Raw genomic sequence first — 16,292 nt, 5'->3', positions numbered from 1 at the left:
TTAGGGAGCTTCCTCAACTGACAAGGGAAAAAAAAAAAAAATAAATGAATAAACTGCTCAGGAAAAGGTGTTAGGGAGCTTCCTCAACTGACAAAGGAGAAAAAATTAAATAAATAAATAAATTGCTTGGGAAAAGGAGCTTCCTCAATTGACGGGAAAAAAAAAAAAGGATAATGCTTTCTTCTCTATGATTTTTTAGTTCAGCAAGACATACCAGTCACCTGTGCTTGCTTGGGCAGTGGGCAGAGTGAGTGACGACAGGAGGGTGAATGATGACAGGAGAGAGATCAATACCGATACACCTTCCTTGATCACATGAACACGATTCTGAAAATGAAAAACAGAAATCATCATCACCATCACCACCACCACCACCATCACTGTTGTCATCATCATCATCATCGCAATCACTGTCACCATCATTATCTTCTTCATCATCACCACCACCATCACTTTCACCATTACTGCTGTCATCATCATCACACAGTTCAAGCCTTCAAAATCTTGGCTCAGCTTTACAGGTACAAAACTACCCATATAATCTTCACTTGACATCATCATCATCATCATCATCATCATCGGGACCTCCTTTCCCACCCTAAGGCCGTGTGAGGAGTAGCAATGTCCAGACAGCCCAAATTTGCCCAATCCAATGGGCCACGCTTCTATTCACTCATCTTTCAAGCCCCCGGAATCCTGGCTCTATCTGATATGCCAAAAACATTCACCACGTTCTGTAGCTTCACATAAACGTATCCGATAGAGTCAATCCAGACACTGTCACGTTAAAAAGGGGTGCCAAATCCCTGATCACGCACTTCTCCTTACAATATTCACCCAGCCAGCTCGATCTCTTGTCAGTTCCCTAGCCTCACTGACTTCCAAATCTCTCTTCCTCACACACCCATCCACCATATCTCTCCACCTTCTCCTTGGCCTACCTCACCTCCTCCCTCCTTCAAATTTGCTCAGATATACCTTTTTCACCACTCTATTGTTATCCATTCACTCCACATGACCATACCACCTCAGTACACTCTCTTCGATTCTGGTGTCCACAGATTTCCTCACCACATCTTTCACGAATTACATTATTTTGTATCTTATCCACTCTCTGTACTCCACATACACTCCTCAGCAGTCCCATCTCCACTGCTCCCACTCATGACTTTTCATTTTCATGCCACACCATAGTCTCACATCTATACGTTAAAGTACTTTTCATATTTACCTGCACTTATGTGTGTGCCTGTGACACAAAATATTCCCATGGACTCCCTTGCTAAAAAACAAAAGGTACCATGATTGTCATATGCATCTCCTTTCACATTTTGTCCTTCTATCTTAATCATACCTTACTTCCTTAACTTCCACACCTCATTTTCTCACATGTTCCTTCATGATATCCACCCATCATCTTGGCCTTCCCTGCCTCCTTCCACCTCTTCTCATCAAGTGCACAAAATAAATTCTAGTCATACCAATACTGAAACAATACTCTCAATGAAAGGTAAGACTTTTGAAATAAGACCTTTCCTCTACAGTTCTGATACAGTACTGTAATTTGTAGTAACATACCAACAAAGCTGCAATCACTACAAAGAAATTGTATACATAGATATATATTTCCTAAGCTCCTCATGGATATATTTCCTACGCTCCTCATGGATATTTTATATACAGTAAAACCTCTTTAAGTTGGAATAATAGGGGCTGAGGCCATTCTGACTTTACTGCAATTCCAACTTATGGAAAGTGTGAGGCCTCCTGACTAACCAGAAAAAAAAATCCCTTACCATGTTTGCAGAGGGTGTAATCCAAGCATAAGGAGGGAAGGCCTTTTGGTAAGATATACAGATGTTAAGGGGGTACATGATCACTTCTGTGCAACACTTTCACTTCTGTGCACCACTTTCTAACCATAATCACAAGTGCACTACCTTACACTTTGTATGCAGGCCTTAAGAACACTATTACACTTTATCTACACTTTATACAGGCCTTAATCACTACTGTTAAGCACTACTGTATGCAAAATTAATCACTATCAGAGTTACTGCAGACAATTTGTGCAGGCAACTCTGACCAAACGTGACACAATTGTGGAGGAAGCTGGGATATACCGGGATTTGGTTGCCATTAGAGGGAATTTTACATCTTATGTGTCAGTTTTCTGACTGGAAGCCACTATGGACCCTCACAGGCTAAAACATAATGATCCTAGTGTGTCATGCCGAGAGTGGGTTTCCATTAAACGGCTTAGGGGAGTTTTTTCCGGGATTTTTACAACAATTTTTTCAAAAAATTTATCCCATCATCCAATCCTATGTTGCCCCATGAGGAGTGTAGGAGCCCGGGGCTAGGCAAGTTGGTCCTGATGTTTAAGATGACAATGACCAGCCTCACCCATCCCTAAGTGGCATTATGTGCGCAATAAACCCCAACCACCCCTTGGGCATAACCCTACACAGGCTCAATCCGATTGGAGGGCCTTAATTACCCACTAAACCACCAGGTGCCATAATTTGGTTATATGGTTACCACCCAGCATAGTAAATGGCTTCCTGGTGTACAGAAAACCGCTTAGCTTGACACTCAGTGTAGAGTCACCCATAGGCAGAAGGAGGAGGAAAGAACCAAGAAAAGAACGACAGAAGAGGGAATATACTGTATTACAAATTATTTACATTTTGAGTAGACATGCAGGAGAAATACACCAGATTACACTACTACTACTACTACTGCTATCATATACCTTAACTTGGCCAACACTGTCTTCAGTAAGCCATTTCATACAGCGTTCAGTGGCAGAACAAGACAATGCTACAGCTAGTTATCCTTTCCACAGCACTTGTTTGTGACTAGCAGCATATTCTATTGCTCATCTATTGTTCAAACTCAAAATTCAAGATGCTAAAAATTTTTAAACCAAAAAGAAGACCATAGCACTATTTTAATAGGCTTTTGTTACAGCTCAGTTTTCAAGACTGGAAGTTGTCACTTCTAGAACAAATTAAAGTGAAATCAGTATAATATATTACAATGTTTATCCTTACAAGATCATTTTCAGGATAAGGGGCAGTTTAGGACAAGTTCAAGAAAACAGTATGGCTGCTTGGTTTGATAGGCAGGCCTAAATGTGTCCTTGTGCAGCTTATTTGTAGCATTTCATATTTTTTCATTCATCATCCTATGTTGCCCCATGAGGAAAGAAAAAAAAAAAAATGAAATGCTACAAATAAACAACAAAAGGACAAATTTAGGCCTGCCTATCAAAACAAGCAGCCATATTCTTTTCTAGCACAAAGGGAAAAAGACTTTGACAAATCTAAATCTTATCCATAACACTTCAGGACTAACATCATTGTCTAGAGTTACAGCTCAGGAATATGGCTGGAAAGAGAATTTTAGGCCAGGTTAGAGTAAAACCTGTATACTGCCATTTACAGTAGACTGCTTCATCATGGTCAATGGCTCAGCAAACATTTTAGCCCCTTGATGCCAGGATTCCAGGGGCCTGAATGGTGAGAATGGCAGTGTGGCTCATTCAACTGGGCAAACACTGGTTAGTATCTCATTCCATCAAGTTTTCTTCTGTCTCTCTCTACCCTACCTTGGGGTGGGAAAGGTTTGGATGATCCCAGTAACACATTAGCCACACATTCTTGCTCCCATAGCCAATCTTCTAACAAAGGGTCATTCCCACGACTAACATGAAGATGGACACTAACAAGCCTTAACTAGGAGCTAGGAATGAGTCCGTTATTACTACTTACTCTAACCTGGTCTAAAATTTGCCATCCCTCCATCTTAAATGCTAAAATGTAACACTAGACAAATATCAGGATATATGGCTGGTCATGAAGTGCAATGGGATGAGTGTAGAGACAAACCACTGTCTTTCTACCAATAAGCTATGTGAAATAACCCACAAACGAAAAATATGGACCTAGTTATTGTAACAGACCTATGGTCAAAATAACCCTCCCAGTATCTGAATACACTTGGCCATCAAATAACTGAAAAGGAGTTAGGGATCTTTACAAAGTTGTTGCATGGAATCTTGAGCCCTAAGTAAGGAATGTTTCTCCTTGGTTACTAGTCATAATTACCCACCCAGTCTTACTACACCTGGACATAACTGAAAAGGGACATGGGATCAATGTTAGACAGGACTTTCTGTACCAAATTATTTTTAGAATTTAATTTGTATCATTGTATCAGAGACACCAACATCCTTGCATGTATCAGCATTGGTCACCTAATGGCAGCTCTCCATGCTGCTTGATCCACCATTATATCTCTTATGCAGCCATTTATCACAAACACTGACCACGATGGAGTTACTTCCCACACCCTTGCTGCAAACTACACCTGGCCACACTTCCTCTGCTTTGACAGTACTGCCACCTGCCCTAGATATCACTTTGTTAAAGGTAAAAGGTATATCTAACCCCTCTAGAAAAGCCTCTTATGCTATATAAAGCCATATGGAATTAGCATGCACAAAAAAATAATAGATAAGGTTACGGCATACTGACCAAATTAGTATCCAGTTCAATGCCCCCTCCAGCGGTAGTGTAGATCTACAGTAGTAGTGGCTATGATAGATGTGGTTGCTGTGGTGGTGGTAGTCCTGTACAGCTAAATGCCTTGATGCTGGAAAGGTGCCACAGATTACTTCACCTCCATGTCATGCTGCTTTTTGCCATCATGCTGTCCTTCCCCCCAAACTCACACCCCTGAAAAAGAACATTCATATAAGCCATGACACTAAAGACTCCATAAAAAATATCAATGGGTAAGCTTTAGAAATACTCAGGAATGTTTGCAAGACACGCTAAAGTCAATATTATCAGCATAAAAACAATTAATGGGAAGAAAAAGGAAAAAAATCTTATAAAAAATGTAAACATCCTTCACCAGTCACAGCTCCAGCCAGGCTGACCAAAGCTGGCAGATTCCACCAACCTCTACATTCTTTCCTTTCACTTATTCCCTCCCCTCTCCATCCCCCCACCAGTTTCCACCCCTCCATCCCTCCCTTCATGTCCATTCTTCCTCCTCCCTGCCTCTCCTCCACCCCTATCTCTCTCTCCTTTCTTTCTTTCCCCTTCTTGTCTTTCCATCTCTAGTCATCCTTCTTCCCTCTACCTCTTCCTCTTCCCTGAAAAGCAGCTTCTTCCATCCCCCTCTCCCTCCTCTCTCCCCCTTCATCCCCCCTCCTTCCTTCACTCTTATGTCCTCCCTCTCCCTCCTCCTCCCTCCCCTGCAACATACAACAAGGGGGGGATTAGAAGCAATAGGAAAAAAAGGGTGTATTACAATACAGTAGTAGCTACTACTGTCTGTTCAGTCAGAGGTACATTTTTTCATTTACTTTATCAAAAAAAACTGCCTCCTGAATATAAAATCACTTTAATCCTACTGGGGCTTCATAAGGCAGAACCTGGCTGAAGAATGAATCCCAGCAGCAAACGTTAAGTTCTATAGGTTGAGTTGATGAAACAATCCAAGTGAAATGTGCCAATGATACACTTTCAATACAGGTGTCATTAGGCTGATGCCAACAGTTTCTCTGACTGCCAACAGGTTTTTAATGTTATTTTGGGGCATCCTTAAGGTATCTGAATAGACGGCTTGCTGTCCTACCAAAATTCCCACAGAACATTACAGTATTTTACTGAACTTACTACATGACTAAAGGACTCATTCCTACCTCACATCTATGGCAAGCTGCAAAACGATGAAAATCTGGGCCAAGTTAAAGTGAATGAACAATAGTCAATATTCAGCATGCAGTGTTTGATGAATGTCATATCCATTACTAAATTATACAAGATTCTGCCAATGGATGTGATAATTACATGTTAACTCCAGAGGACATAGAATCAGTTCAGTCTAATTTACCATCAAATTAGAATAGAATGTCCCAGCAAATGCCACCATCCAAGTAAACATTGGCCTGGAACATCTTGCTGACCAACTTCATGGTGACAGGTTGGCGGCGCTACACCAATATGCTGGCTTCAAAGGGGATGTTGTCTGCCCTGAAAAAAAAATAATAACAATAATCTATATACCTATCTATCTACAGCCAGATGCCTTAATCCCATTAGGGGTGAAAAAAAAGTGATATTAAAATCTTCAAAGGGGGTGTCATCTACCCTGAAAAAATAATAATTTGTCATTTCGTTTTTGAAGGGTCCAACATGCTTGCATGTGTCGGCCTTTGTCACCTAATGGCGGCTTTCCAAGCCGCTCTATCTCTGGCAGCTTCCCTATTCAGTCCCTTATCCTTCGGGTCACACTCACTGACCTCATCACAGGTCTTTTAGGTCTACCTCTTGCAACCCCACCCCCAACATTAACACTTCTCACTTTCTGTACCCAATTGTCATCCCCCATCCTCTCCACATGCCCAGACCACCTCAATCTACCACTCCTCATCACAGCACCAACACACTCCAGTCCCATCCTACCTCTCAACTCCTCCATCATAAACCTAGTCCCCCAGCCCTTGCACACAGAAACGCACAGCACATCCACATAACCACTGTCATTTCTGTGCGTTTGAGCCTGTGAATATCCTCTTCCTTCACTGCCCAGGTCCCACTACCATACAGCATTAAAATTATGATAATAATATCAGTAACAACCATCCATCCATTCATCACACAATAATAATAATAATAATCTATATATCTATCTATCTGTAGCCAGATGCCTTAATCCTATAAGGGGTGGGAAAACAATTATAATAATTACTGTACACAAAATAAATTTTTTAAAATGTATACAGCATCATTATCATCATCACCAGCACCATCTTCAACTCTGTCAATTCCAGGATTAACTGGAATGTGCCATATTCAAGAGGGGCTGTGAGGCCTATGAAAAAAAAAAAAAAAAAAAAAAAAAAAGTGTATCATCATCATCAATATCACCACCATCAACTCAAACTCTTGCTATATCATCATCATCATCATCTTCCCTAACTTTTCCCACCCTCTGTTAATTCCAGGATTAACTTGAGCATGTTGTCTTCAAAGAGGGTGTTGTGTGGCCTGTGAAAAAAAATGTATATCATCAATCATCAGCAGCAGCACCACAACCATTATCATATTTTTTTTTTTTTCCACCATGGTAAAATAAACTGATGCCTTTTTTTTTTTTAATGCAGCACTACACCATCCACTCACTCGATGTAGTGCTGCTCTCAGGTGTCTGCCCTTTCCTCTCCCCCATCCTTCTTTCCTTCCATCCTCTTCTGTCTCCTTCCTTCATTCTTTCCTCGTCTTTCTGCCTACGGGTGACTTCACACTCCCTCTTCTGTCTTTCTTTCCTTCATTCTTTCCTCTTCCTTCTGCCTGTGGGTGACTCTACACTGAGAGACAAACTAAATGGTTTCCTGTACACCAGGAAACCATTTACTAAGCTGGGTGGTAACCATATGACCAAATTTTGGCACCTGGTGGTTTAGTGGGTAATTACGGCACTCCAATCGGATTGAGCCAGTGAAGGTTTATATCCAAGGGGTGGCTGGGGTTTATTGCTCACATAACACCACTCAGGGATGTGTGAGGCTGGTCACTCTCATCTGAAATGTCAGGACCAACTTGCCTAGCCCCGGGCTCCTATGCTCCTCATGGGGCAACATAGGATTGGATGATGGATGGATGCATGCTAGGAAGAAGGATACAAAGGCCAGGAGCCCATAAACTGTTCCTTTCAATGATATTGTGTAGGATACTGCCTGTTCATAGGCCTATCCATACGATATGCTGGGCGTTGCCGGATCCTCTTGAATCACAGCCTCAGGCATTAGCCGCAACCGTCCCGGCTGCTCGGCATAAAGCCAAGCACACGCAGCTGTGTTGCTCTTGACCCCCACACCATGCTTCTTTCCTCCTCTATCAATTCCAGAATTAACTTCTCTAAGCCAGGTTACAGTGAACAAACTATAGGAACTCAATCTCTATCTATTTATTGCCAGACACCTTAATCCCATATGAGGTGGCCACAAACAAATCGCCTCCACGTCGCCCTGTCCCCCGCCGTTTCACTGCCCTGCTCCCAACTCACACCCCCCTCTCTCATATACCTCTCCACTCCATCCCTCCATCTCATCCTTGGCCTCCCCCTCCCTCTCTCTCCCTCCACCCCACTCACACTCTCCTTGTCAGTCTCTCACTCTCCATCCTCTCCATATGGCCAAACCACCTCAATGTGCTTCTCCTAATGCTTTCTATCACAGCCATATCCACACCACAACACTCCTTCACTTCCTCATTTGTCAGTCTGCCTCTCCACGTGACTCCACAGGCTCCTCTCAAATAACTCATTTCCACTGCTATCACTCTTGACTTCTGTCCTTCTAACAATGTCCAAGCTTCACTTCCATACGTTAGAGTTGGTATCACAATACTGTAAAATAGTAACTTTTTCACCTCCAAGCTCACTTCCCTGTTTCTTATCACTGCTTTCAAGGAACCAGCAACCTTTCTTCCTTGTTGTGTCCTTTCAAGCACTTCACCCTCAAGTACTTAAATGTACTCACATTCTCTATTTCCTCATCATCCAACCTCACTGTACATTCACTTCTCTCAAAGACCATCACTTTACTCTTCCCTACATTCACCTTTAGATTCCATTTCTTACACACTCTCCCAAACTCATCCACCAAGCCTTGCAGCTCCCCTTCGTCTTCACCTAACAACACAGTATCACCTGCAAACAACAGTACAGGGAGTTTCCAAACACTGCCCTTCTATAGGAACTCACCCAAAGATAATGGTATTCCAGATCCTGATGTTTTCTGTGACAGCAGCACTGACTCCTGCAGGGGGTCTTGTTGCAACCTGGAAAATTGTTGATTAGTTGCATGATGGCAATAATATGGATGATGATGTCAATAATAATAATAATAATAATAATAATAATAATAAATAATAATAATAATAACAATAATAATAATCTATCTATCTATCAATCTATAGCCCGACGCCCTAATCCCGCAAAGGGTGCCCGCAGACAAAACGCCTCCAAGTCGCTCTGTCACCCACCATTTGACTACCCTCCCCCCAGCTCACCCCCCCTCCCTCAAATACCTCTCAACTCCATCCCTCCACCTCATCCTCGGTCTACCCCTCCCTCTCCCTCCCTCCACCTCACCTACATACACCCTCTTAGTCAGTCTTTCATTCTCCATTCTCTTCACATGTCCAAACCACCTCAGTGTATTTCTCCTAATCTTCTCAACCACATCCACATCCAGGGGGTCCTGATGTTATGAGCAGTTATGTTTATGGAAACCAACTCATTAAGTGAAAGCTTGTATAAAAGAGTACATAACCTAAGGGAAAAAAGGGGATTTGGTGTTTGACCACTGCCAGTATACATCTATAATGCTATGTAAGGCAACTTTAAACACGAATAAAGGATTAATTATATCCAAAACACACACACATCATTAACATAATAACCTACTGTAGAATAATACATATCTACTGTAACAGAAGCATAAAGACCCCCTTGAGATGCCACTGGAACTGCAGTGAAATCCACAAACTACAAACTCTGGTTAGTGACTGTGTACAACTTCTGTGGTGAACATGAGTGTAATAAGCCTGAATAATAAACATGTGATAGGAAGCGTTATAAGGAACATACTGAGGTGGTTTGGCCATGTGGAGAGGATGGAGGGTGAAAGACTGACGAAGAGAGTGTATGTGAGTGAGGTGGAGGGGGAATGAGGGAGGGGGAGGCCGAGGATGAGATGGAGGGATGGGGTGGAGAGGTATATGAGAGAGGGGGGTGTGAGTTGGGAGCAGGGGAGTGAAATGGCTGGGGACAGGGCGACTTGGAGGCGATTTGTTTGTGGCCACCCCAAACGGGACTGAGGCGTCTGGCAATAGATAGATAGATAGAATAAACATGTCAACAAAGCAGTATAAATTGAACTGAACTCAGTATTTTATTTAATTTCTTACGTCATCACGTAAACTCGTCACATACTGTAAGAACAGATTTTTTTATCGCCCCATAACACAAACAGGTCACAAAACTCTTTTCACACTCACTGCACTAAGTGTGAAAACTCATGCATTTTACTGCTCCCTCACCATTAACCTCTTTAAGGATGGGAGAAATAGGAAGTGAGGAGGGCAGACACAGAAAAAGAATGATAAAGGTGAAGGAAGATGTAGGCACCACTACATCAAATGAGTGGATGATGGTCACCACCACCTACCACTGTTTACACTTACTGGTTTTAGATAATTTAATTCATTTTGGCGTAACAGACAAGAGCCAGGATTCCAGGGGCTTGAATGATGAGTGAATGGAAGCGTGGCCCATTGGACTCGGTAAACTTGAGCTGTCTGGACATTGCTACTCCTCACCCTGCCCTAGGATGGGAAAGGAGGTACGGATGATTATGATGCAGCAGTGAAGTGATTAATGGAGGCTATATCTAACCCCTGTAATAAGTCTCTCCTAAAACAAACAAGATCATTTGAAGATGGCAAGAAAAAATACAGGAACAGGTCATCACACTGAGGGAGTTGAAAACCATACAGTGTGTGACCTTGGGTTGTGTGGGTGACATGGCCCAGAGGTATAGGCTGACTCTCCATCACCTGTGCATCCCACCACTGGCTTGAACTACAGCTGTCACGGATGAAGACAGTAACACAGGCCATCACCATTACCATCATCATTATTACTACCATCATCGTCATCACTGTCACCATTTCCCAAGTAACTGGCAGTAGAATATTCAAGCAATTATGGAAGGAGTGGTAGGCAGCCTGCACAGCTTTTGATAAAACAAGCTTGGAACTGACCTGGACACATGCCTGGCAACAAAGGTGTGATGCCCACAGATGTGCTGTTTGGTTCCCTTCTTCTTCCAGCTACTCCTCGGCAGGAAAAGAAGAATTAAGATTTTCTTTTCCTGCAAACTGGTCAAATCATAATTAAACTTCCTGGAAATGCATACTGGCTTATCTGTTGTGCAAAATGGTTTGTTGTCTTATACCTAATGCAATAAAATGCAGAAAATATTCTCTCAGAAAATGGCATGTAGATAAAAAAAGAGAGTGTGATACTTAACATTTCAGGGAGCAAAGGTATTGAAATTTGGAAAAAAAAAAAAAAAATGACACCAAAATGATGCAAAGAGAAGCTAGAAATAGTATGTTTTGAGAAAATAAGCATCAAGCTCGACTTAATTGTATAGGTTCGTAATTGATATAAACGCTATATGATGGATGAATGAAGTTGTGTGCATGCTGTGTTGCACAGGCTGGGTCTTTACTAGGGGTGGGCGTAATCGATTATTTGTAATCGATTACTTCGATTACTCGCCATAAAAATATTGTAATCGATTATTTTTCCAGTAATCGATTATTTTATTGAGTACTTTTGGTGGATTTTTGTCATACTTCCAGCCATTAACATGCCAGGTTATGGTTTGTTAAACATCTTACGTTTGGCAATGCACTTGCAGTCCTTCGCGACTCGAAAAATTGGAGGCATTTTTGTACACTGTTCCATTTATCCTGACAGCCTAAGGATCTGTTAAGACAGATAAGTAATATAATTCAGAATAAAGCATTATAGTTTATTATTTATTCGGGAGGGGTAACTTTATATTACATACATGTATTTGAGGGAGCTTCCTGAGAGGAGGTAAGGCATCGGAGATAATTCTGATATTAGGATAAAGGATATATATCTCATGTACAATATTTACCTGCCTCATAATGTTCATGAAAACTAATTCAGATTTCTACAGTATGTCGCCATTATTAATAGGTTACTTACCAAAGCAAAGAGTATAACTTTAACTAGCCATAATTTCTCCCTGGAGTACAATGATTATTGTATCTTAATAGGAATCAGTCGTGTGAGTCTGTGATTGTGAATTTGTGATATATTTAACAGAGGCTTATTTTATTTATAATTACTTTGATAGTACAAGTGATATATATTTTTCTATGATGATTTGAAATATGTCGTAATCTATGTGCTACTTATCATTATAAGAACATAAGAGGAGAGGATAACTGCAGTAGGCCGGTTGGCCCATGCTAGGCAGCTCCTAGAAGAGTAACTGAACTACTAGAATGAGATAAGGATAGCAAAGAAGAAGGCTCTCCCCCACCCTCCAAACCCTCCAGCCGAAGCCGGCAGGAAAAAGTCAGAAAGAACACCACGCCGTATAGAAAAACTGGCGTGGACATTTTACAGGAAAGTGTGAAAGGAGAATAGAGACTATCATAGTGTAACCTGAAAAGAAAATTTTTTTGAATTAGTATTGGTTATAAGATTTTCTTTATTCTATATCCACCCCTTATTAGTCATATGCTTATCTAGCCTATGCTTGAAACTCTCAATGGAAGAGGCAGCAACTACTTTACTAGGTAGCTTATTCCATTCGTCTACTACTCTATTACCAAACCAATTTCTACCGATTTCCTTTCTGAAACGGAATTTTTCTAGTTTGAAACCATTATTTCTAGTTCTATCCTGTATGCTCACTTTAAGTACCTTGCTGATATCTCCCTTATATCATGAGTGTGATGTAATACAGTACACTGTAATGACCATTGCTTCCAAACAGCTATTAAACATAACAAAAATAGATCTTGGTGAATACCCCTTATTCCTGTAAGGCTTTATTATATTTTCTATTTACGTTATGTAGCTTCAGTTATGGGTAGGCTACTTTTTAGCTTCTGTAGCTATAAATTTTAATTTAAAAATATTGATATTTCATATTACCACACACACACACACACACACACACACACACACACACACACACACACACACACACAAACTACCAGCTAACAGGAAACTATCTGCAGTGTGCACTTTGTAACTGACTGCACTCAAACCATCACATTATAATAATTATACTGTACTTATATATTGATAGTAATCGAAATAGTAATCGATTACTAATCGATTACTTTCATAAAAGTAATCAGTAATCATGATTACCATTTTTTGCTGGTATCGCCCACCCCTAGTCTTTACCGGTTTGTGAACCTCACTGCTGTTGCTTTTTGGATAGTGTATCACTGACAGGGTTTTGTCTGTCAGCGATGGACCCCTTCCCGTCCCTCAACAACTATCTCTAGCCAAGAACATACCAGGTACAGTCCTGTAGCGTTTTGGACAGTGGCGGCATGATGCCTTGAAAACAGCACCGCTATAAACGACACAACTTCTACGTGTGCAAGTGTTTTGGTTGACTGAGAGTAAATGGTGGGTTTGCAGTGTTGCCAGGCGAAATCGTAGCAAATTCCGCCAGCTCCTGGTTTTCATTCTCACTGCTTATACAGAAAGATGCCAATCATGCCACCACCAAACAGATATAGTAATTCATCAAGCACAGTCTCGGACCATCACTTAGTGATGGCCAAGGTAGAGCTGCAAAGAAAGTGGTTGAGGAGGCGAAGGGGAAGACAGGAGGAAGCAGCTCCTGTGAGAAGAGTGGAGAAATTGCAAGATAGTGAGAAGAGGACAGAGTATCAGAGCATAGTGGAAGAAAGATTGGGAAGGTATGAGTTAGAGCAGATGGAAGGGGTGGAAGACGTATGTAAGATATTCACGGAAAAGATAAGCGCAGCGTGTGAGGCGGTTTGTGGAGTGAGGAGGAGATGCAAGGGTGTGCAAGGGACAGCATGGTGGAATGATGAGGTGAAACGAGCTGTGGAACAAAAGAAGAAGGCATATGGTGAATGGTTGGCGAGTAGAGGTAGGGGAGAAGATGAGAGAGAGAAGAGAGAGGTATATGTGAGCAGGAGAAGGGAGGTTAAGAGACTGGTGAAGGAGAGTAAGAAGAAAGTGGATGAAGAGTTTGGGAGGAATCTGAGTGTGAAATGGAGGGAGAGTAAGAAATTGTTTTGGAAGGAGGTAAAGAAAGTAAGGCAGTGTGAAAGGGGAAATAGTAGGGGAGTGAAAGATAGGAATAATAGATTGTTGGTGGAGAAGAGAGAGAAATTGAGGAGATGGAAGGAGCACTTTGAGGATTTGTTGAATGTAGAGAGTGAGAGCAGTGTGAGTATAAGTGGTTGGGGAATGGCTGGGAGAAGAAGAGATGAGAGGAGGGAGGAAGAGATCAGTAGGTCGGAAGTAGTGGAAGCGATGAAGAAGATTAAGCTGGGAAAGGCCCCAGGAATTGATGGAGTGTGTGGTGAAATGCTTAGGTATGGGGGTGAGATTGTTGTGGAGTGGATATGGAAGTTGTGTAGATTGGCTTGGGAAGAGGGAAGGGTTCCAGAGGACTGGAAATCAGGTATAATTGTTCCTCTGTACAAAGGAAAAGGGGAGAGAGAAGTATGTGGTAACCATAGGGGTATTTGCCTTCTTAGTGTGACTGGTAAAATATATGGTAGAATACTCATTGATAGGGTTAGGCATATGACAGAGGAGCTAGTTGGAGAAGAACAAGGGGGATTTAGGAAGGGAAAAGGGTGTGTAGATCAGATATTTGTTCTAAGATGTTTAGTGGAGAAGTATCTAGAGAAGGGAAGGAAAGTGTACGCTGCCTTCATGGACTTGGAGAAAGCTTATGACAGAATAGATAGGAAAGGTATGTGGAAGGTATTAAGAATATATGGAGTGGAGGGGAAATTGTTGAGTGCTGTGAAGAGTATGTACGAGGGAGCTAGGGCTACGGTGCGAGTGGATGGTGAGCTGAGTGAGTTCTTTGATCTCAATGTGGGACTGAAACAGGGGTGTGTAATGTCTCCTTGGCTGTTTAATATATATATGGATGGGGTCGTAAAGGAGGTACAAGGTAGGGCAGTGGATGTGGGGGTGGCCTTAATGAATGAGGGTGAGATTTGGAAGCTTCCGGTGTTGCTGTTTGCTGATGATACAGTATTGTTGAGTGAGGATGAATGGGAGTTGCAAGGTTTGGTGAATGAATTTGGGACAGTGTGTAGGAGGAGGAAGCTGAAAGTTAATGTAAACAAAAGTAAAGTTATGGTGTTTGAGAGGAATGAAGTCACAGAGTGCGCAGTGAGGTTGGATGGTGAGGATATGGAGAATGTGAGTGCATTCAAGTACTTGGGTAGTGTGATGAGTAAGGATGGAACTTTGGGGGATGAAGTACGTGAAAGGGTACAGCAGGGAAGGAAGGTTGTTGGCACACTGAAAGCAGTGATGAGAAATAGGGAGGTGAGTATGGAAGTTAAGAAGTCACTGCATGATGGTATTGTGATCCCTACCCTGACGTATGGAAGCGAGGCGTGGACCTTGCAAGAGGGGAACAAGTCAAGAGTGAGAGCAGTGGAAATGAGTTACTTGAGAGGAGCATGTGGAGTGACGTGGAGGGACAGGTTGATGAATGAAGAAGTGAAGGAACGCTGTGGGGTAGATGTGGATGTGGTTGAGAAGATTAGGAGAAATACACTGAGGCGGTTTGGACATGTGGAGAGAATGGAGAATGAAAGACTGACTAAGAGGGAGTATGTAGGTGAGGTGGAGGGAGGGAGAGGGAGGGGTAGACCGAGGATAAAGTGGAGGGATGGAGTCGAGAGGTATATGAGGGAGGGGGGGGTGATTTGGGGGGAGGGTAGTCAAATGGTGGGTGACAGAGCGACTTGGAGGCGTTTTGTCTGCGGCCACTCTTTGCGGGATTAGGGCGTCGGGCTATATATAGATAGATAGTGTTGAGTACTCGAGCAATTTCTTCTTAATATGGTGCCCTCTCTACGTGATGCAATCTGGCCCGCAGGATCTCACCCGCCTCAGCTAAGGGAGGAGATAATTGAGGCTGCTTTCCCCAGTAGTTTTATTTTATACCCCACTGCGATCAGGCATTCATTTTCTACTTTGATTAATCTCAGGAGTATGCATAGTTCCTTTCACTACGTCTGATTTTTCTTAACCTTTTCGACGAGATGCAATATTTATTTGCATAGAAATGCAGAATAATGGCGTCTAGCAGTAACAAGACAGAATTAACATTTTAGCATTCCTACGAGGCTAAACAAGCGTATATATTTTTTAATTCATCACAACATAGTATTTACGTAAGTTAAAACCACATTTTCTCTTATCCTTTTATTTCTTAGTACGGTATCTTGCCAGTCCATTAAGTTTAACAAAGATAAAACTTAAATCAGAGTGACTTTAGCATGAATGACGTACATGGTTGCATCCAGTTCATGTACTTTCTCTTTTAAAGCCTATACAATCTCAGCATACCCTCTGCAGCCGTTTCATCAACATTCTGAGAATTATCATTATTCTTATAACTATGATAGACA

At 41.9% G+C, this 16,292-nt stretch overlaps 1 long non-coding RNA gene across 1 annotated transcript; it reads right to left on the bottom strand.

Annotated features, from left to right (window-relative positions):
- Window positions 1-221: 221 nt before the first annotated feature.
- Window positions 222-6,013, bottom strand: LOC145389946 (uncharacterized). Its single transcript, XR_013895547.1, has 3 exons — window positions 5,911-6,013; window positions 4,542-4,742; window positions 222-327 (listed from the first exon to the last, which is right to left on the bottom strand). It is a non-coding gene; the product is annotated as an uncharacterized LOC145389946 (long non-coding RNA).
- Between the last annotated feature and the right edge of the window lie 10,279 nt (window positions 6,014-16,292).

The sequence above is a fragment of the Coenobita brevimanus genome, unplaced genomic scaffold (assembly GCF_032717465.1).
Source record: "Coenobita brevimanus isolate Jiangsu-jjx unplaced genomic scaffold, ASM3271746v2 jjx.HiC_scaffold_2635, whole genome shotgun sequence".
NCBI lineage: Eukaryota > Metazoa > Arthropoda > Malacostraca > Decapoda > Coenobitidae > Coenobita > Coenobita brevimanus.
Note: the sequence above shows the minus strand (reverse complement) of the source record. Positions and strands in the feature narration are given on the sequence as shown.